Source organism: Galleria mellonella, unplaced genomic scaffold (assembly GCF_026898425.1).
Source record: "Galleria mellonella isolate WM207_F2 unplaced genomic scaffold, CSIRO_AGI_GalMel_v1 utg352, whole genome shotgun sequence".
Taxonomy (NCBI): domain Eukaryota; kingdom Metazoa; phylum Arthropoda; class Insecta; order Lepidoptera; family Pyralidae; genus Galleria; species Galleria mellonella.
This window is the reverse complement of record NW_026442084.1, coordinates 7,365,809-7,385,512: the sequence shown is the minus strand read 5'-3', so window position 1 is coordinate 7,385,512 and position 19,704 is coordinate 7,365,809. Positions and strand designations below refer to the sequence as shown.

General features: G+C 36.2%; 1 protein-coding gene across 1 annotated transcript in view; it reads left to right on the top strand.

Annotated features, from left to right (window-relative positions):
* The window catches only part of LOC128201143 (zinc finger protein 579-like), a 77,295-nt gene that overhangs the window by 10,272 nt on the left and 47,319 nt on the right, over positions 1-19,704 (top strand). The window lies entirely within an intron of this gene.

The following is a 19,704-nucleotide window of genomic DNA, read 5'->3' as shown; positions in this document are numbered from 1 at the left end:
CCAAGCGTGGCAACTACCGGCAAAATCCCCCAAAAGGAAGGCTTATGTTCAGCAGTGGACATTTAAATGATGATGATTTAGGAGTAAGGGTGATATAAAGAAACTCACATACAAGAATCCTGATAACATTACGCTTCTTTTTTGGACAGTCGCGTAAAATGACCGTTATTCAGTACATAAAGTTGTTTTTTTTTTATGGGATGTGGTACAGTATTTAAGGCATCCCGTCCTCGCTTTTGGATACGGGTGATGGAATGCCTATACAAGAGGGTACATGGTGAATATTTGAGGAGCATTAGGAAGGTACTACGGCCGGATACTGCTACAAAAAAGAGTATGTGGTCGGCCCCCGAACTGGCGCCCTCTGCCGTCTACCGGTCAAAGTTTTAGTGAAAAGAAAAACTGATTGTCCGTAACTGAAACGGTATAGATGAGTTTAATGACTGGGTTTACTAGTACAGTCGTCGGGAAAATTGAATGGTAACTAGGGTTTTTTTTTTAATGGATAATGGAATGGCAACCCCGCCTGTGCTAACGGTATACGCTGGCGGGGCACCAGTGAGGGATGATTGGTGACGATGAAAGCACGTCAGTTAGCCCACCGTTACGAATGCGACAAGTATTTTTTTTTTTTGCTGGGTGAAAATGAAGTGGTAACCCCGCCTGCGCTAACGGGATACGCTGGCGGAGCACCAGTGAAGGGTGATAGATGAGAATGAAAACAGGCCAGTTAGCCCATCATGATGAATTCATCAGGAATTAATCATGATAGTTTCCAGGGGGAACCGCGAGAAGGTCGACCTGGTTATGTATATTTGCTAGCAATGGGATTCTCAGTCTACATTACTAACAGTCCCTTTCCCCCCTGCGACAAGTATTAATCACAATGGTTTCCAGAAAGAACCTCCAAGCGCGGTAACTACTGGAAAAAGGGAGGGGTGATAATGATATGGTGATGATAAGGATCTATATATGGGTTTGATACAATATATAATATGAACGTGAACATAACTGCTTCACAGTAGAAACACGAATGGGACATAGGTACCCAAGCAAACGACTTTTGTACATAGTCTCCCTCTGGTAATTCTTTACATTTGTCAATCAAATACAAGTTACAATCGTTACGTTAATAAATTTACATCGTGTTTTATTATTTTAAAAAGGAAGCGGTAGTGTCCGCCTTTACGGTTGGTACTGAGCGAACCATTTCTGCATGTGACTGTACGTATACATCCACTAATGTCGCCGCACGGGGTTTCCCCCCTCGGTTCAACAAGCATGGTTCCGCATCACTTCCGTTCCGTTTTATGTTCAAATTTACCATTGAATTGTGGCATTGCAATTTCTGGCATTTTGCTTTTTCATTTTTCGTATATTTATTAAACTTTTTTTTATGCAACTTAGAATGGCAAACAAGCTGACGGTCCACCTGATGGAAAGTGGTAACCGTCGCCTATAGACATGAGCAGTACCATGGACATAACAGAGTATACTGTTTCGCCCATGATACCCCCCATGCGTTGCCATTCCTGAGGACTCAGATGTTATTCCTCTGTACCCAGTAAATTCACGCCATATCCCACCCTTCAAACCGAAACACAGCCATGCAAACACAGCTGCTTCACGGTTGAAACACGAATGGGACAGAGGTACCCAAGCAATCGACTTTTGTACAAAGTCTCCCTCTGGTAGACTCTCTTATTCTAACTCTTTATTGCACCAGAAACATAAAAATATACAATGACAATTGAATGATTCAAGTGAAATACGGTTACATAAAGATATATTATGTTAAAGAGCATAACTTATTTCTAAAAATTTGTCCTAGTATTTGTTAAAAGGGTCTTAAAAATTTGGTTTTTTTCCTAGAAAAAAATTAATAAAAAAATCAATTAATCAATCAATATTCTTGTTTTAAAACATAAGTGGAAATAAATTGTAAAAATAAGCATTTAGCTAACATTATATAATCGACTCAAAATGTATACGAATAATTAAATAAAATAAAATAAAACAAGTCAAATAAATAGATAAAATAAAGTTATTAATAAAAGAAAATATTATATATTATACTACACTAATGGAAAAAATTAAGGGATCAAAGAAAAATTTATATTTTTAGGTAATTTTCAATAGGCTGTAACTTGGAGAAAAACCATCGGAGAGAGATTTTAAAAAAAGCAAATTATAGCTTTAAGTGTTTAGTTTTTGGGTCTAAACTCAAAAAAAAATTCTCATCAATTTTTTTCAGGTAATTTTGAAAAAACCACTAACAAAAATTGAAAAAAAAATTTTAGTTTCCTTTTTACGTCTACGGTCTTTAAAAATTTTTTTTTTGACATAAATACCATATGGACCAGATAACTTGTTTATTCCTCTTCAAATTCCCTTTTTTGAATCCTCGATACGACCATTTTTCGCGGAGATATCGAACTTTGTATGAAAAAGGATAATTTTGTCTTTGATTAACAATATCTCTGCAACTAATGATCGCACAGAAAGTCGAAGGTGGACTCCGGAAACTTGAATAAATTTCCTACAAGGATGAGCTATTATTGTATTTAGAAAAAAAATTTCTTATCATTCTTAACATGTTTTTGAAAATGCAACAAAAATATAGCTTTTTGCAAAGTAAAGCGCTAAATCGAAAATATTGAGGAATCCCCTAATGTTAAATGTGCCTTTTACAGTTCAATATACTCACAAAAACCCCATAAAGTTTCAATTTAATCCATTTAGCCGTTTCTCGATTAAATTTTTGAAAAAATTTTATGTTTACATGTTTCGTATAAAAAAGCAGGGACCACACGGCATTACTTTAATATAATAAAATAACAATTTATTTATTTTTTATCTCCGCAAAATTTCGGAGCAATTAAATCGTTGGAAAGAAATAAAAGGAGCGTGATAAAATTTGGGTATTTTTTGACAGTTTCGGCTTTGGCGAACCGTATCTATGTATATAAAATAAAATCATATAATCTTTACTAATGAAATAAACTTGAAAGTGAGTTTGTTTGTTACTTTTTAACGCCTTAACTGATTACTATGAAATTAGGTATACATATACGTACTATATACGATGGAAAAGTATATAGGGTACTGTCTATTCCGGTCAGCGAACATATCCCGGTCACGCGGACGAAGTCGCGGGTGAAAGCTAGTAAATGATATTAATGGAGACAGCAACATGAGATGGAAAAGTCTAATGTAGAGAAATCCGTTTTTCTTTTCTTTTTTTATGGTTTTATGGGAAAACGTAGTGAAAACCGACGTAAGAATTTACTCTCTCTGTTTATCGTAACGGTTGACTGGTAGAGAATGCCATCAGGCATTAAGTCTGCCCTGTAGACATATTTTTATGTGTGCAGAAGTGTAAATAAATAAATTTGTGTTTAGAAAAAAATGAATGAAATATTAATTTTTTTTTTGGTGGATGTAAATGGAATTGTAACCCCGCCTGCGTTAACGGGATACGCCGAGGGAGCACCAGTGAAGGGTGATCGATGAGAATAAAAACAGGCCAGATCATGACGAATTCATCAGGAATTAACCATGATAGTTTCCAAGGGGAACTGCGAGGAGGTCGACCTGGTTGGGTATATTGCTAGCAATAGGATTCTCAGTCTCCATTACTAACAATTCTTTTCCCCCCTGAAATATTAATTGAAAAATAATTACTGACATTTGGGTAAATATTAAAAGTCGCATCTGGCAACCCTATACTGTGGTATGGTTATTATTGAAGTAACTGCTTACATATAACTTAAAAAAACAAGGTTCCAAATTCAGATGTATATTTTTTTTATGTTTATTACCTCATAATTCAGTCAGTTGTAAATCTATTTGGAATTTTTTTTAAATCAAACTATATACTTACAGATTGGTTTCATAGAAATACTCAAAATCGATTTAATAGTTTAGTTTTTAAATCAAATTAATTATTAATGCAAAACGTGATTATTTTGCAAAACTAGGAAAAAACTAACTAAGTAAAGAAGACCAACAACGTGGATACGTGGACGTAAAACTTGTTTTTCCTTCCCATACAATTCTAATACGTTCGTGTATGCTTGTTTGTATCTTAATATTAAACATCCATTGATTACTTTGCACTGTGCTGTTATAAACTGAATCTATGGTAGACGCGTAATGTATGCTAAACAATGAAGTTTAATCAGAGACGAAATAATGGCCGGTTTTCCTCTGTGATTTTTGAATGACGTAATTTTTCATGTTACGCAGAGCTATTAAATAACCGTAAGGATAAGTTACGTCTCTCATTTTAATTGAATTGATACGTTCGAATGGAATCTCGTTAAATTGGTTTTTTGTATGGGCGAAAATGGAATTTGGCAGACGTCACAAACCGCCATTTTTCGTTGTTCTAAATTCAAATATTTAAAATAATAATTTGAACGTGTCTAATAGATTTTAGAAATTTTCGGAGTTAGGTTATTAAGAATCTGTTTGTTTGCTAGGCTAATTAAAGTTTCAGGCGTAAGTATTGCAGGTGTCAATAGGCTACAGTAACCGGTTACCGTCAGATAGGCTGGATGCTAGCTTGCCATCTTCGTGCTATAAAAAAAAATTTGTATTAGAGGTATTAAGAACGTCACATTTTGTGTTACTGCACATACACACACACAAACACACATATGAAAGAAAAAAAAAAGAAAATATGTCACTTTTTATAAATTTTTTTATTACGTTTTTTTGTCTATATATGTGAATCTTAGATTTCTAAGATAGAGCCTCGACTCTTAAAAACGGGTCAATTTTTTTTTGTCAGCTAATTGTCAAATTAGCTGACTCGTTTTTTTCTATATACATACGTATATAATGTATCTTGAAATATTATTTAATAAATAAAATGAGTGTTTACGCATTGAAAAGATACAGAAATTAATTAAGACAAAATAAATATAGAAGTTATAAAGGAATCACCCATAACTATTTATCACGTAAAATTGTATGAAAAAGTTGACACGCTTTTTTCGAAGCATTTGTATGGAGTTTCTCTATCTACAATATATAATTTAAAATGTGTATGTATACCTTTGTGTGTATTACTTATGGATAGATATCCATCACAGTGTATTTTGTGATGATCACGGTACTAATGTCAATAGGCGGCAATTGAGGGGAAAAGGGATTGCTAGTAATGGAGACTAAGAATCCCACTGCTAGCCTATACTAACCTAACCTAACCTAACCAGGTCGACCTCCTCGCGGTTCTCCCTGGAAACTGTCATGGTTAATTCCTGATGAATTCATCATGATGGGCTAACTGGCCTGTTTTCATTCTCATCGATCACCCTTCACTGGTGCTCCGCCAGCGTATCCCGTTAGCGCAGGCGGGGTTGCCATACCATTTTTATCCAATAAAAAAAAATAGGCGGCAATTACCACTTTCCATTAAGTTGTTAGTTTATTTTTTTTTAAATAACTGAAAATGAAATAGTGACCTCACCCGCGCTATCGGTATACACCGGCGGGGCACCAGTGAAGGATGATAGGTGAGTTTGAAAGCAGATCAGTTAGCCCATCGTGACGAATTCAACAAGAATTGTTCACGATGGTTCCCAGGGGGAACCACGCGGAGGTCGACCTGATAGGGCGTATTGCCAACAAGGGGGTTGTTAGACCCCGTTACTAACAATCCCTTTTCCCCGTTAGCTTATTTGCTTTTCCACGTCACCCATCACAGTCCCTAGTATTTTTTAGTTTTCATCTTCCGTAGAACTGAACTGAGTCATACTGAGTTATTTCATTCTAAGATCTATTTCCGCATTGTGACTAATTTTGTAAGGTTTATTCTAATAGAAGTAGCCTGAAATTTTAGAGTATGGCTTGTCTATGTTAATATTATGAAAAGGAAAGACTGTTTGTTTGTTTGTTTTTTTATTTATACAACTTAGAATGGCAATCAAGCTGACGGCCCACCTGATGGAAAGTGGTAACCGTCGCCTATATACATGAGCAGTACCATGGACATAACAGAGTATACTGTTTCGCCCATGATACCCCCCATGCGTTGCCATTCCTGAGGATTCAGATGTTATTCCTCTGTACCCAGTAAATTCACGCCATATCCCACCCTTCAAACCGAAACACAGCCATGCAAACACAACTGCTTCACGGTTGAAACACGAATGGGACAGAGGTACCCAAGCAATCGACTTTTGTACAAAGTCTCCCTCTGGTACTTTGTACAAAAGTAGATTGCTTGGTATTCTTTCCCATAAGGGAAGTTTTGCCAGTAGTTGCCATGTTTAGCAAGTGGGTTGGCAACAGCGGTTTTTTTTATAATCAATAATAATGGAATAACAACCCCGTCTTCGCTAACATTATACGCTGGTGGTGTACCAGTGATGATGGCTGAGAATGAAAAGGCAGATCAGTTAGTCGTAATGAATACACCTGTAATTCAGGATGACGGTTTTTAGGGGAGACCGCGTGGAGGTCGACTTAACAGGGCATATTGCTAGCAATGGTGCCGTTTAACCTCATTACTAACAATCCCTTCCCCCCGAATTAAAAGGCCAGTTAGCTCATCGTGATGAATACACCTGTAATTCAGCACGATGGTTTCCAGGGGAGACCGCGTGGAGGTCGACCTGAAAGGGTATATTGCGAATTACGATTTGCAGTCACTAAATTGACAATTGTATAATCGTAAACACGTTAAAAATGCGAACGGAGCTCAAGGTTATACATATAGTAAATTACCACATAATGATTTCCTGGGAATCACTAAAGTGACGCATGCCAATGCTGGCAATGATTGTGACGTGTTAGAAACACCGTTGAATTTGCGAGTAGCAATCGACGTCTACACTATAATATTATAAAGAGGAAAGATTCGTATTTTTGTGTGTATGTATGTTTGTAATGAATAAACTCAAAAACTACTTTGCCGATTTCAAAAATTCTTTCACCATTAGAAAGCTACATTCACCCTGAGTAACATAGGCTATATTTATTGCTAGAAAAGATTATGGATCCCTACTAAAACTTTAGTAACGTAACTCAAGGTGTAAAAAAATGCTATAAAATATCTTTGGTCGCGCGCGCTGCGGAAACTATTGGTGATAGAACAAAAGTATGTTCTACAATATTGAAGAAAATATCAATAACTACAAAAAACTTCGCGACACTATATGTCTACCTATTATCGTTATGTCACAAGAACCACTTTTTAAAATGTTGTAAAAATGACGGGCCGCTAGTTACTAGATAAGTTACAATTAAAAACTTCATTTGCATGGTATTCCATACACATGTTTTAAATGTGTCACCGTCATCAATTATGAGTCAAAATTTTAATGACCATTGAATGTTCACAGAGATTATATTATATATATATAAATATAAATATAATTGCGTCAAATAGGAATAATTTGCCACATGTGATTGCGTCAACTCGGTCGCAGGACCATGCCAATGACAAAATTACCATGGGTACGTACGTCACCAGGCCTTTATTTCTATTACGTGGAACTGATAACAATTTTATACGCTGTTTGTGGGTAGTTATAATAAATGTTACGAAAAAAATATTTAAAACGCTGTTTAATTAAACAGTGTTTAACAAAAATGTTTGACGGATGACTGTTTATTTATTTATCTATATGTTTTTGTACATTAATTTTTAATATGGATATTAGGTTATAACAAAAATGTACACAGGCGGACTTATCCCTTAAAGGGATTTCTTCCAGTCAACCTTGAGAACCCAAAAGGTGTGTATATATATATATATGATGTTACAGTTACATTAGACTTTATTTTTTACGTATATACATTTCACAGAATCACAAAATAAAAAAAATAAAAAAAAAAATTTAACAATCAGTTCCATTCATGATCCGTACCCGACCCAAAGGTCCCCATGACACTTGCGGCTAAAGATCTAAAGTCTAATGTAACTGTAACATCATATTATATATATATATATATATATATATATATATATATATATATATATATATATATATATATATATATATATATATATATATCTCGAGACAATCTCGACTGGTTTCACATAGTACAGCTTGGCCAGCAATCGTGTGAGATGAAATTGAATGTGAAGAAGTTGAAAGAAGAGTTTTGCCCAGCAGTGGGACACCATAGGCTACGATTATTTACTTGATTGATATATTTTAAAATGATCTGTCTTTAAAAAATATTGCAATTTTCCTGTTTCTATTTTGTTTTTTCCTGATTTTATTAATTAATAATTACAGTTTTAGGACATGTATTTTTTTTAGCTGGGTGAAAATGGTATGGTAACTTCGCCTGCGCTAATGGGATACGCTGGCGGAGCACCAGTGAAGGGTGATAGATGAGAATGAAAACAGGCCAGTTAGCCCATCATGATGAATTCATCAAGAATTAACCATGATAATTTCCAGGGAGAACCGCGAAGAGGTCGACCTGGTTGGGTATATTGCTAGTAATGGGATTCTCAGTCTCCATTATTAATAATCCCTTTCCCCCCTTAGGACATGTATTTGTATGTATGGACCGTATGGTCCCGGCCTAGAATAGGCCACCCCTTCCTTTCCCGTGAGTGTCGTAAGAGACGACTAAGGTAGGTCGACAAATGGGCAGCAGCGTCCCTCTTAAAACATCGCTAAAGCGTAACTGCGGTTGTCAATCCGCCTGCAAAGTGTGGCAACTGCTGGCAAACCCCTTCAAGGGGGAGGTAAGCCTCCCCCTTGAAGGGGTCCCTGTCCAGCAGTGGACAGTTGATATGTTGACAGTTGATATGTTGATATGTTGACAGTTGATACACATATAGATGTATGTATATATTACGCAATCAATTATAACCAAATGACGTATTGGAATACCCGATGATGTTTGATGACGCGTGCTATTTGGTCAATGCCATTGAAGAATCGACAAAGCAATGAATGATTCTTGAAGATCATGACCAAAGACTTAGATTAATGATAACTAGTTTTTATTAAGCTGATTATGGTAAACTCGCCTGCATTAATAGTAAACGCTGGCGGGGCACTAGTGAAGGATGATAGGTGAGAATGAAAAGGTAGTTAGCCTATCGTGACGAATTCACTTGGAATAGAAGACGGGTTTATGGGAAAGGTTCCAGGGGGAACCGCGTGGAGGTCGACCTGACAGGGTGTATTGTTAGCCTGCTGGTTACCCTGTTTGAGTTATAGATTGTTTTCTTAACTCCTCTAAGACAGTAAATTATTTGTAATGTAATATTTTATATATTATGTATATATATATATATATTTTAATGCGTAAAAATGGAATGGTAAGGGGTTACCACTTACCACTGCGGGGGCCCGCGCTATCGGTATACACCCAAGAATAAAACATGGTGATTTCCAGGGGGAACTGCGAGCAGGTCGACCTGGTTGGGTATATTGCTAGCAATGGGATTCTCAGTCTCCATTACTAACAACCCCTTTCCCCCCAATATATATATTATGCCGTATAGTCCCGTCATAGAATTAGCCAACCCTTCCTTTTCCGTGGGTGTCGTAAGAGGCGACTAAGGGAATTTAAGGATCAAGGGATGGACAGCAGCATTCTTTTTTAAATATTACCAAAAGCTAACTGCTGTTGCCAAACCGCCTTCCAAGCGTGGCAACTATTGGCAATATCCCCAATAGGAGGAGGCCTATGTACAGCAGTGAACAGTTAACGGCGGATCTGATGATGATTCTAATTATTATGCCAAATTATATTAAAAGTTGAATTTTTTTATGTAACACACGTTCGCTAGGGGGAAAAGGGATTGTTAGTAATGAAGACTGAGAATCCTATTACTAGCAATATACCCAACCAGGTCGACCTCCTCGCGGTTCCCCCTGGAAACTATCATGGTTAATTCCTGATGAATTCATCATGATGGGCTAACTGGCCTGTTTTCATTCTCATCTATCACCCTTCACTGGTGCTCCGCCAGCGTATCCCGTTAGCGCAGGCGGGGTTACCATACTATTTCCACCCATAAAAAAAATACACGTTCGCTACCGTTTTTTTATAAACGCTGTTTCTTTTTGACCTTGGTTAGGTAGCAGAGTATTCCATAGGTACTAAGCTCGCCGTTTGAACAAATTTTATTGTGCAATAAAAAAGAAATAAACAAAGTCGCGTGTGTTAACTAGTAAATCACCTCTGTGTACAAACATGGACGTATCCATACATGTAAATTGCATGCCCACTCGTCCGGAAATACCAAAGGTGCCGGGTGAAGCGATCTCGTTTGCCCTTACCGTCGATTCTCTAAAAAACTACGCCTGTATCTAGAAATGCAGCGGGAATTAATTTTCTTTTTGTATGCAACTTAGAATGGCAAACAAGTTGACGGTACACCTGATGGAAAGTGGTAACCGTCGCCTATAGACATGAGCAGTACCATGGATATAATAGAGTATACTGTTTCGTCCATAATACTTCCCATGCGTTGCCATTCCTGGGGACTCAGGTGTTATTCATCTGTACCCTGTAAATTCATTGCCATATCCCATCCTTCAAACCGAAACACAGCCATGCAAATAAAATTGCTTCACGGTAGGCACGATAGATGGTAACCATCGCCTATACACATGAGCATAACAGAGTATACTGTTTCGCCCATGATACTTCGCATGCGTTGCCATTCTTGAGAATTCAGGACTTGTCCTAACAAATGTTTGGAAATTTAAATATATTTTATTTTCTATTAATGCATTATTTCAAATTCGTGAAAGTCACGAGTATCGTTTAATTCAATAGTAATATTATTTTGCAAATCAAGTATTGAATGGTCGAATCGCATCAGCTGCGGTTAACCGCAAACCCGTTATGGAGGGCGTGCCGTTAATTTTAACTATAGATAGAGAGATTGTTTATCTATCTGTAATAATAAATAAATAAATTCTTTAATAAATGCAACCAGGGCCCACAAAATTTTAACAATATTTCTTTATATCGGTCTCAGCTGAAGGGGATTTCCATTCGTCAACGCAGAAACGTTAGAACTCTTTGTACCCTCTACACTCTTCTTCGAAACCCCCAGTCTACTAACTACTTAAGGAATAAATTCCAGTATCTTTTTAAAACACACGAACGTAACCTTCGTTCCAATAATACTCTCCAATTATCTTTCCCCTCTCACCGTACTGGTTACGCTTCAAACTCTTTTCTCCTACATTCTTCACGACTCTGGAACGCGCTTCCTGATACCATTAAGAGACTACCGACTAAATCTTCCAAAAAAAAACGTTCACGCTCACTTTTTTACTTTATCCGAGCAGTAAGTGCTTTATATTATTCTCAATTTCGTGTATAATATAGTATATGTCATATATGTGTAAGTATATTTGTTATTCATATATTTATATGTAATTTTAGTATGTATGTATATCAATAATTACTAGTACCGCATTCGAGTATTCTGACACTTCCCTATGGTTGACTGGGAGAGAATGCTTTTAGCATTAAGTCCGCCATGTACACATATTTGTACTAATGAATAAATAAATAAATAAATATTAATTAGTACTAAATATAAATTATTAAATTTATACACTAATAAATAAATAAAAATTTGTATGTGAATTATTCTGCAACGATTAAAAAACTGGCAGTCTGGACGGTCCGCAAACACCCTCAGGATAGCGTTAGAGCTAGCCCAGACCTTACGCATCAGAGATAATGTAAGGGAGAAGAGATACCCAATTCGTACACATTTGAGAGACTTTTAAAAAGGGGAAAGTTCTGATTTTTTTTGCGACAATAACATGTTTTATTTCCGTCACTCATGCTAAATATAACAGTTTTATTTTTTATATAGTAACACTCTATTACCACGTGGTCTCGGTATAGAATGGGCTATACCTTCCTTTCCCATAAATGTCGTAAGAGGCGACTAAGGGGACTTAATGGTCGAGGGATGGGCAGCAGCGTCCCTCTTAAAACATAACTAAAAACCTAATTGCAGTTGCCAATCCGCCTGCTAAGCGTGGCAATTACTGGCAAACCCCCCTTATGTGGGAGGTCTGTGTTTAACAGTGGACAGTTCACGACTGATCGAATTGTTGGGCATCGGGGGGAAGAGATTGTTAGTAATGGGAAGGTTAGTCCTCATTGTCATCAATATACTCTATCAGGTCGACCTCCACGCGGTTACCCCTGAAAACTATTCTGACCAATTTATCGTTGAATTCGTCATGATGGGCTAATTGACCTACCTTTTCATCTCTCACTGGTATCCCGCTACTATATACCGATAGTGCAGGTGGGGTTACCATTTCATTATCATCTATTAAAAAAAAATGGTTGGACATCGGCAGACTGTCTGGTGGTCGGGTGAATTATTCATTTGTTTACATTTTCAATAAATTCTATTGAAATAGACTATAATAATTTGATGTTTCACCGGAATATCACGATTTCGGTTGATTGCGTTCGACGGGGGCGCCCTCTACTTAATAACTAAGACAAATACTGAGAAGTATAAAAAAAACACACTCGCCGGCTTTTCCGTGAAGCATGACAAAAATAGATGGGAAAGCAGAGACGCCTATCCTAGGTATTGTTAGGTATGATCACGTGTTAATATTTACAATTACTTCTATAAAAAACCGATTGTCAAAATTACAAAACAAATATGGTTGCCGTTCTTTTTTTTTGATACAACTTAGAATGGGAAACAAGCTGACGGCCCACCTGATGGAAAGTGGTAACCGTTGCCTATAGACATGAGCAGTATCATGGACATAACAGAGTTTCTAACCGAAACACAGCCAACACAACTGCTTCACGGTTGAAATACGAATGGGACAGAGGTACCCAAGCAATCGACTTTTGTACAGTCTCCCTCTGGTTTCTACCATGAAACAGTTGTTTGCCTGGCTATGTTTCGGTTTGAAGCGTGAGATATGGCAGTGAGTTTACAGGGTACAGAGGAATAACACCTGAGTCCTCAAGAATGGCAACACACGGGGGGTATCATGGGCGAAACAGTATACTCCTGTTATGTCCATGGTACTGCTCATGTCTATAGGCGACGGTTACCACTTTCCAACAGGTGGGCCGTCAGCTTGTTTGCCATTCTAAGTTGCATAAAAAAAAAGATTATTTAAATTTGATATTCCATGTTAGTAAAAACTGTGATTGAACATTTTTGTCACTTTCCAACCAACTTTTTTGTGACAAATATTTATTTGTGTCAGTAAAATACTCTTTTAAAATGATATGAATAATTTTGATGTCAACCTGCCTTTAGTTCTTCTGTGAACGTCAAATATTATCATGTAGAACGTTCGAGCATGGCCGTCTGCGATTGGTAACCATTAATTAGGTAGTCTACCAGCCCCCCACTGGGAGGGGATGGGAGGTGATCATGGTATGTCTGTTTAGTAAAATTTTAGGTGTGTCTTAATTAGTTAACTATGTTTTAATTAATGAATCACCTAATTTTGAAACCACGTTGATTAATTTAGTCTGAAAATTCTATTCTCTATTGTGAAGTAATGTATTTTTGTTACTTACTAAATTATTTAAATTAACTCGACGAAATGTGAGTATTTCTAGTGCTACGTATAACCAGAACGGCGACAGTCGCTAAATGCCTTCGACTACCTTCATCATCATCGTATCAGACTTTAACTGTCCACTGTTGAACATAAGCCTCCCATTTGGGGTTTTTTGCCAGTACGAGTAGTTGGTAGATTGGCAACCGCAGTGAGGCTTTTGAGATGTTTTAAGAGGGACGCTGCTACCCATCACCCGCCTCTCTTAGTCGCCTCTTATGACACCCACGGGAAAGAAATGGGTGGTCTATTCTATGCCGGGACCACAAGGTTTCTCTGACTACCTTATTAGGGAATAATCCCTTATAAAGTTTAATTTTAAGTTGCTAGTAAAAAATTAATATCTAAGAAAATCATCTCTGTACTAGTACCTAATACATATTACTATATTTGTTTTTATATAAGTTTATATATATGTATAATCATATGTATGTATGTATTATTTGCGTTTATTAATGTAAGTGTATTATTAGTATGTTATTATTACGTTTTATTTATATTATGATTAAATTTATCTTTAACTTTTTTTCCCTTTCTAGTTTTTTATGTGAATAAGTTTTTTTTATACAACTTAGGATGGCAAACAAGCTGACGGCCCACCTGATGGAAAGTGGTAACCGTAGCCTATAGACATGAGCAGTACCATGGACATAACAGAGTATACTGTTTCGTCCATGATACCCCCCATGCGTTGCCGTTCCTGAGGACTCAGGTGTTATTCCTCTGTATCCTGTATATTTACGCCATATCCCACCCTTCAAACCGGAACACAGTCATGCAAACACAACTGCTTTACGGTTGAAACACGAATGGGACAGAGATACCCAAGCAAACGACTTTTGTACAAAGTCTCCCTCTGGTAAAAGTAAGGTAAATTTATGTAATTAAGTCACATCTTAATTTAGAAAATAAGATATGATATATCCTGATTAACATACAATTGGTTTGCTCAATAAGTTTTTTTTTTTAATTTATTTATAGAGGAACCCAAATGGAAGAATTGAAACAAATAAATTATAAAACTTATTAATTTATTTTTTAAAGCTGCAGAAATATGACGTTTTAATGTAAAAAAAAAACATACACACACAAATGCCACTTTGACTGCTTGAGTATTATATCATATTTAGTCACGTAAAAATTAAAAAAAATCAGTCACTGAACACATAAATTGTCTTTGGTATTTAATTAAACCTTTTAAAAACCCCCCGGCACGATAAACTCAAATAAAAAACCTCATAGAAATCGGTTGATCTAACTATCCCTCAAGTACACATTTAAACTTAGACACACTTTGACGTCGGGGATTAAAAAAGTTATGTCCGATCGAGTCACTCCTCATCCAGAAAACTTATGTGAACACACTTGTAAACGATTCTTATGTAATTCTTCGGGCATCTCGTGTCGGACCGCTTCGGTCGTAAATCGGTATTGTCCTTGTAGAATTTCTCCCTCACCACCGGCATGATATTCCTCTTCTTCCTGTCCAAACAGTTGCCGCACGCCACCAGCGGACCCAATATCCCTGGTAAAACAGACGGCACAGTTTTACCTTGCGATACGGCCATTTGTTGTATCTTTTCTAAAAACGCGAACACAGCTTTCTGATCGATCTGTGTCTCTTCTATGTTACACACGCATGGGTCCTCTTCTGATTTGGCACTGGCGAGCGCCACGCTCAGTAGAACCAATGCGAACAGTTTGTAAAGCATGTTGGTTGGCTGGTGTTTAGCACTGTAGTGAATCGATGGTTACTCCCTCGTTTCTTATATACGAATGGACGGGTATCCTCTCAATGTTGTGACTCATATTGAGTCATTACGCTTTGTTGCGTATTTCTAATTATTGTTTGTTCGAATTAAACGAATCCACTATTGTAATTGGCATGTTTCGAGTTAAAAGTTATTATTACAGTTGATTTGTTTTTTGTTAACCGACTTTTGCTTGTATTTTTTTATGTTTATTACTGTCAGTTCTAAACCTTTGAAAGATTATTTTTTTTACTTGAAAAGATATACTTATAGTTTAGTTTTATAGAAATGTTATCAAAATCGGTTCAGTAGGATAGTTTTTAAATAAAACAACGTTTTGCCAAAATTAAAGTCGGCTTTTTTTTTACAAGACAAAATGCTTAATAATGTGTCCATTAATTTAATACAATATTGCGTAAATACGTATACTTTTTTTTTAATACGTAAATTGCGAAAAGAGGAATTTTATTTAAGTGAATTGAAAGTTTCAAGTTAAAAGTTTTTCTTTTATATGATATTAATATATTATTTATATGATTTTTTTTTAAATAATTTCAAATGCTCTATAGCGGGGCAATATGGCTGCCCTCTTGGATACCCGCGCAGTCGAGGGTGACCTCGAGGAAATTTTCTATCTATAAAAAAAATCTTTAAAATAAATAGATAGATATATAATTTATTTGCATTACTTACAGCACACAAATTATAACAGACACACATATATATATATATATATATATATATAAAGCGAGATAAGAGAAATGATTAAAATAAAATACATAAAAGCTAAGTACAATTTTGCCTAAAATTTATAAAATATATTTTTCTAAATCTATTTTTTACTTAAATTTACAAAATATATGAACTTAATCATACAATATAATATTGTGCAAAATGTATATATTTAATATAATACCTATTAAAAGTTTATATTTATTTTTAATATGTACTAAAATTGTGCAAGAGGAAAATGGCATTTATGTTAAAATTGCAATATGAGCTGTAGGTATATAGGAATAAAAGTTTAAATTCTTGTATGACTTGATTTTTTTATCACCGATATCGTCATCATCATCATTCCGTACGTAATGACGCCGTATAAATGCATCTTGTACCTAATAACGCAATAACTCGTTTTTATCCCTACAACTTTTATACATTTTTTTGTAAGAAATAATTACAGAAATACGAAGTATTTGATTTCATAGTTTATAGTGAAATAGAGGAAATCTCGAAATAGACTGCTAGCACTATACCAAGCCAACTGGCCACGGTGGGCAGTGGAACGTTAGTGTTCAATTGCATTTACCAAGATAAAATTACATCAATAATGGAGAAGATCGGATACCATGAAGGGGGCAATATAGCAATGAAATTATGGTACAGAGGCATAACAACTTAGTCTTTAAGAATAGCGGGAAGTACCCTCATCATGACACCTCCTGGGTAACACAGTACACTCTCATTTAAATACACTATTTGGCACACTGGCAAAACCCTCCTTATGGGGGAAGCTACGCTCATACACTACCAGAGGGAGACTTTGAACAAATGTCGATTGCTTGGTACCAGAGAGAGACTTTGTACACAAGTGGATTGCTTGGGTACCTCTGTCCCATTCGTGTTTCTACCGTGAAGCAGTTGTGTTTGCATGGCTGTGTTTCGGTTTGAAGGGTGGGATACGGCGTGAATTTACAGGGTACAGAGGAATAACACCCGAGTCCTCAGGAATGGCAACGCATGGGGGGTATCATGGGCGAAACAGTATACTCTGTTATGTTCATGGTACTGCTCATGTTTATAGGCGACGGTTACCACTTTCCATCAGGTGGGCCGTCAGCTTGTTTGCCATTCTAAGTTGTATAAATATATGTATACACGCACGCACACATTCACATACACACATTTATCCATACATGTGTATTATTGGTGAGATTTAAATAAAAATAATTGCATTATATAAATTAGTAGATAAACAATTATCAGTAATATTAAAAAAAACCTATGTTAATATCTGTATGCATGTATATGATAACACAAATCCTGTTTCCTACAGGACACGCTCAGCCCAGTGTAGGAATCAATGGTAAATTCTGTACTAATTCAAACGTAATTTGTTAAATAAATGTATCTTTATATTATATACTAGCTGTTGCCAGCGACTTCATCCGCGTTTCCGTCGTTTTTCGTAAAATAAGTAGCCTATGTCCTTGGTCACGGTTCAGTGGATTTGATGTAACAGACACATTTCCCTTCACTGCTCTGCTCCTATTGATCGCAGCGTGATGAAAAGTATGCTATGACCTGCCCAGGAGTATGAAGAATAATTGTACCAAGTTTCGTTAAAATCCGTCGAGTAGTTTTTGTTTCTATAACGAACATACAGACAGACAGACAGATAAAAATTTTACTGATTGCATTTTTGGCATCAGTATCGATCACTAATCACCCCCTGACAGTTATTTTGGAAATATATTTCATGTACAGAATTGATCTCTCTACAGATTTATTATAAGTATAGATATATACACAATTTATACATATATAAACACACACATAAGTACAATATCATATTGAGTATCAGATACTACCGATTGTTATATTTTCCTTTATTTTCGCATACAAAGATTAACGGAAAAGAAAAATCTATTGCGTCGGCCCTTTATGAAGGGGGAGTGGCGAGACGATGGTTGAAACTTAAGCAATTATAAATTATTTATGCCACTAGCTCTATCCCACAGCTGTGTCCGTGTATATTAGGATGAAAACCCTATCTTTTAATTTAGCATATTAATATATTTATTTATTTATTAAAAAAATACTCACCACACTTACAGTCTCCCAAAACGTGTAGTGAGCCATAGGTTTATTTTATAAACTTACACAGTTTGTACAACATTTTAAAAATATATCTATTTTGTCATTAAATATGTCGATATCTGGCTGCTGAGCAATCAGAGAATTGAGCAAAGAAATAGCCTGATAAGTGGGTGCAAACTGAGCAATACAGAACTATTTGTGTGCCAAATCGTATTCAAACCAGTTTAGCCGTAATCTAGGTAAACGTTATGATAATCTTACGACATAACACGGTATATTTAGGGAGTACTAGTTTTTTTTAATGGATGATAATGGAATGGTAACCATACAAATATACAAAATCAAATCTTTCCTATTTATAATATTTATTTTCTATTGACTACATTACAAAAAATGTTTGGTACAAAAGGCGGACTTAATGCTAATAATTAAATTATAAAAAAATAAAAAAATGCTATAGCATAGCTTTCCCAGTCAACCTTTGGCAAAACATAAATGTAATTATGCGGTGAAAAATATTGAAAATTGTATTTGTATGCACAATTAATAATACTAATCGAACTACATACGTAACATAATATAAATATTGTAAAAAATAAAACAAATTATAAACTATAGTTTAAAGTAACTTCAAATATAAATCAAATTTAACCTATTTTTTTAATGGGTCACAATGGAATGGTAACCCCGCCTGCGCTATTAGTAATGCAATTCACTTGGCCCACCATGATGGATTCGACAAAAATTAATCATGACGGTTTCCAGCGGGAACCGTGTGGAGGTCGACCTGAGAGGGTATATTGCTAGCAATGAGACTATTAGACCTGATTACAATTCCTTTCTCTCCAATTTAACAGCACAGTGCAAATCTATCATACGTACACCACTGTGTACTGTATCCCGTTAGCGACACACTTTGGCTCCAAACCACGGGATCGCAACGGATCCTGGAAAAAAAAATACTAAATGTCACATATTAGGATAGACCAGGGGTCGGCAACGTGCAGCTTTCGAGTCACATGCGTGAATGATAATGGACACCCACAGCACACCTGCAATGCCGCTGGTGCTGTGGGTGGTCATGGGCGTCGGTAGTCACTTATCATCAGGTGAGCTGCATGTTCGTTTGCCCCCTGTATTGTAAAAAAAAATGGAATGGTAGCTCCGTCTGCGCTAACGGTATACACCGGCGGGGCACTAGTGAAGGATGATAGATGAGGATGAAGCGAGTCAGTTAGTCTCCTCCTAGACCTCCACGTGATTCCCCCTGGAAACCATCGTGAACAATTCTTATTGAATTCGTCACGATGGTTTTCAGGGGGAATCACGTGGAGGTCGACCTAATAGGGTATATTGCTAACAATAGGGCTGTCAATCTCCATTGCTAACAATCCCTTTCCCCCCAAGAGAACTCAAAAGGTTGTCAACCCCTGGGATAGAACAATTTAGTGAAAACTTACCAAACAAAAATAGACGGCAATAAACCTAATAAAACAGGCTAGGCCATATTATTCACATATGAATGATAAACCAATAAAACACAATTCAGCTTTATTATAAGGGGA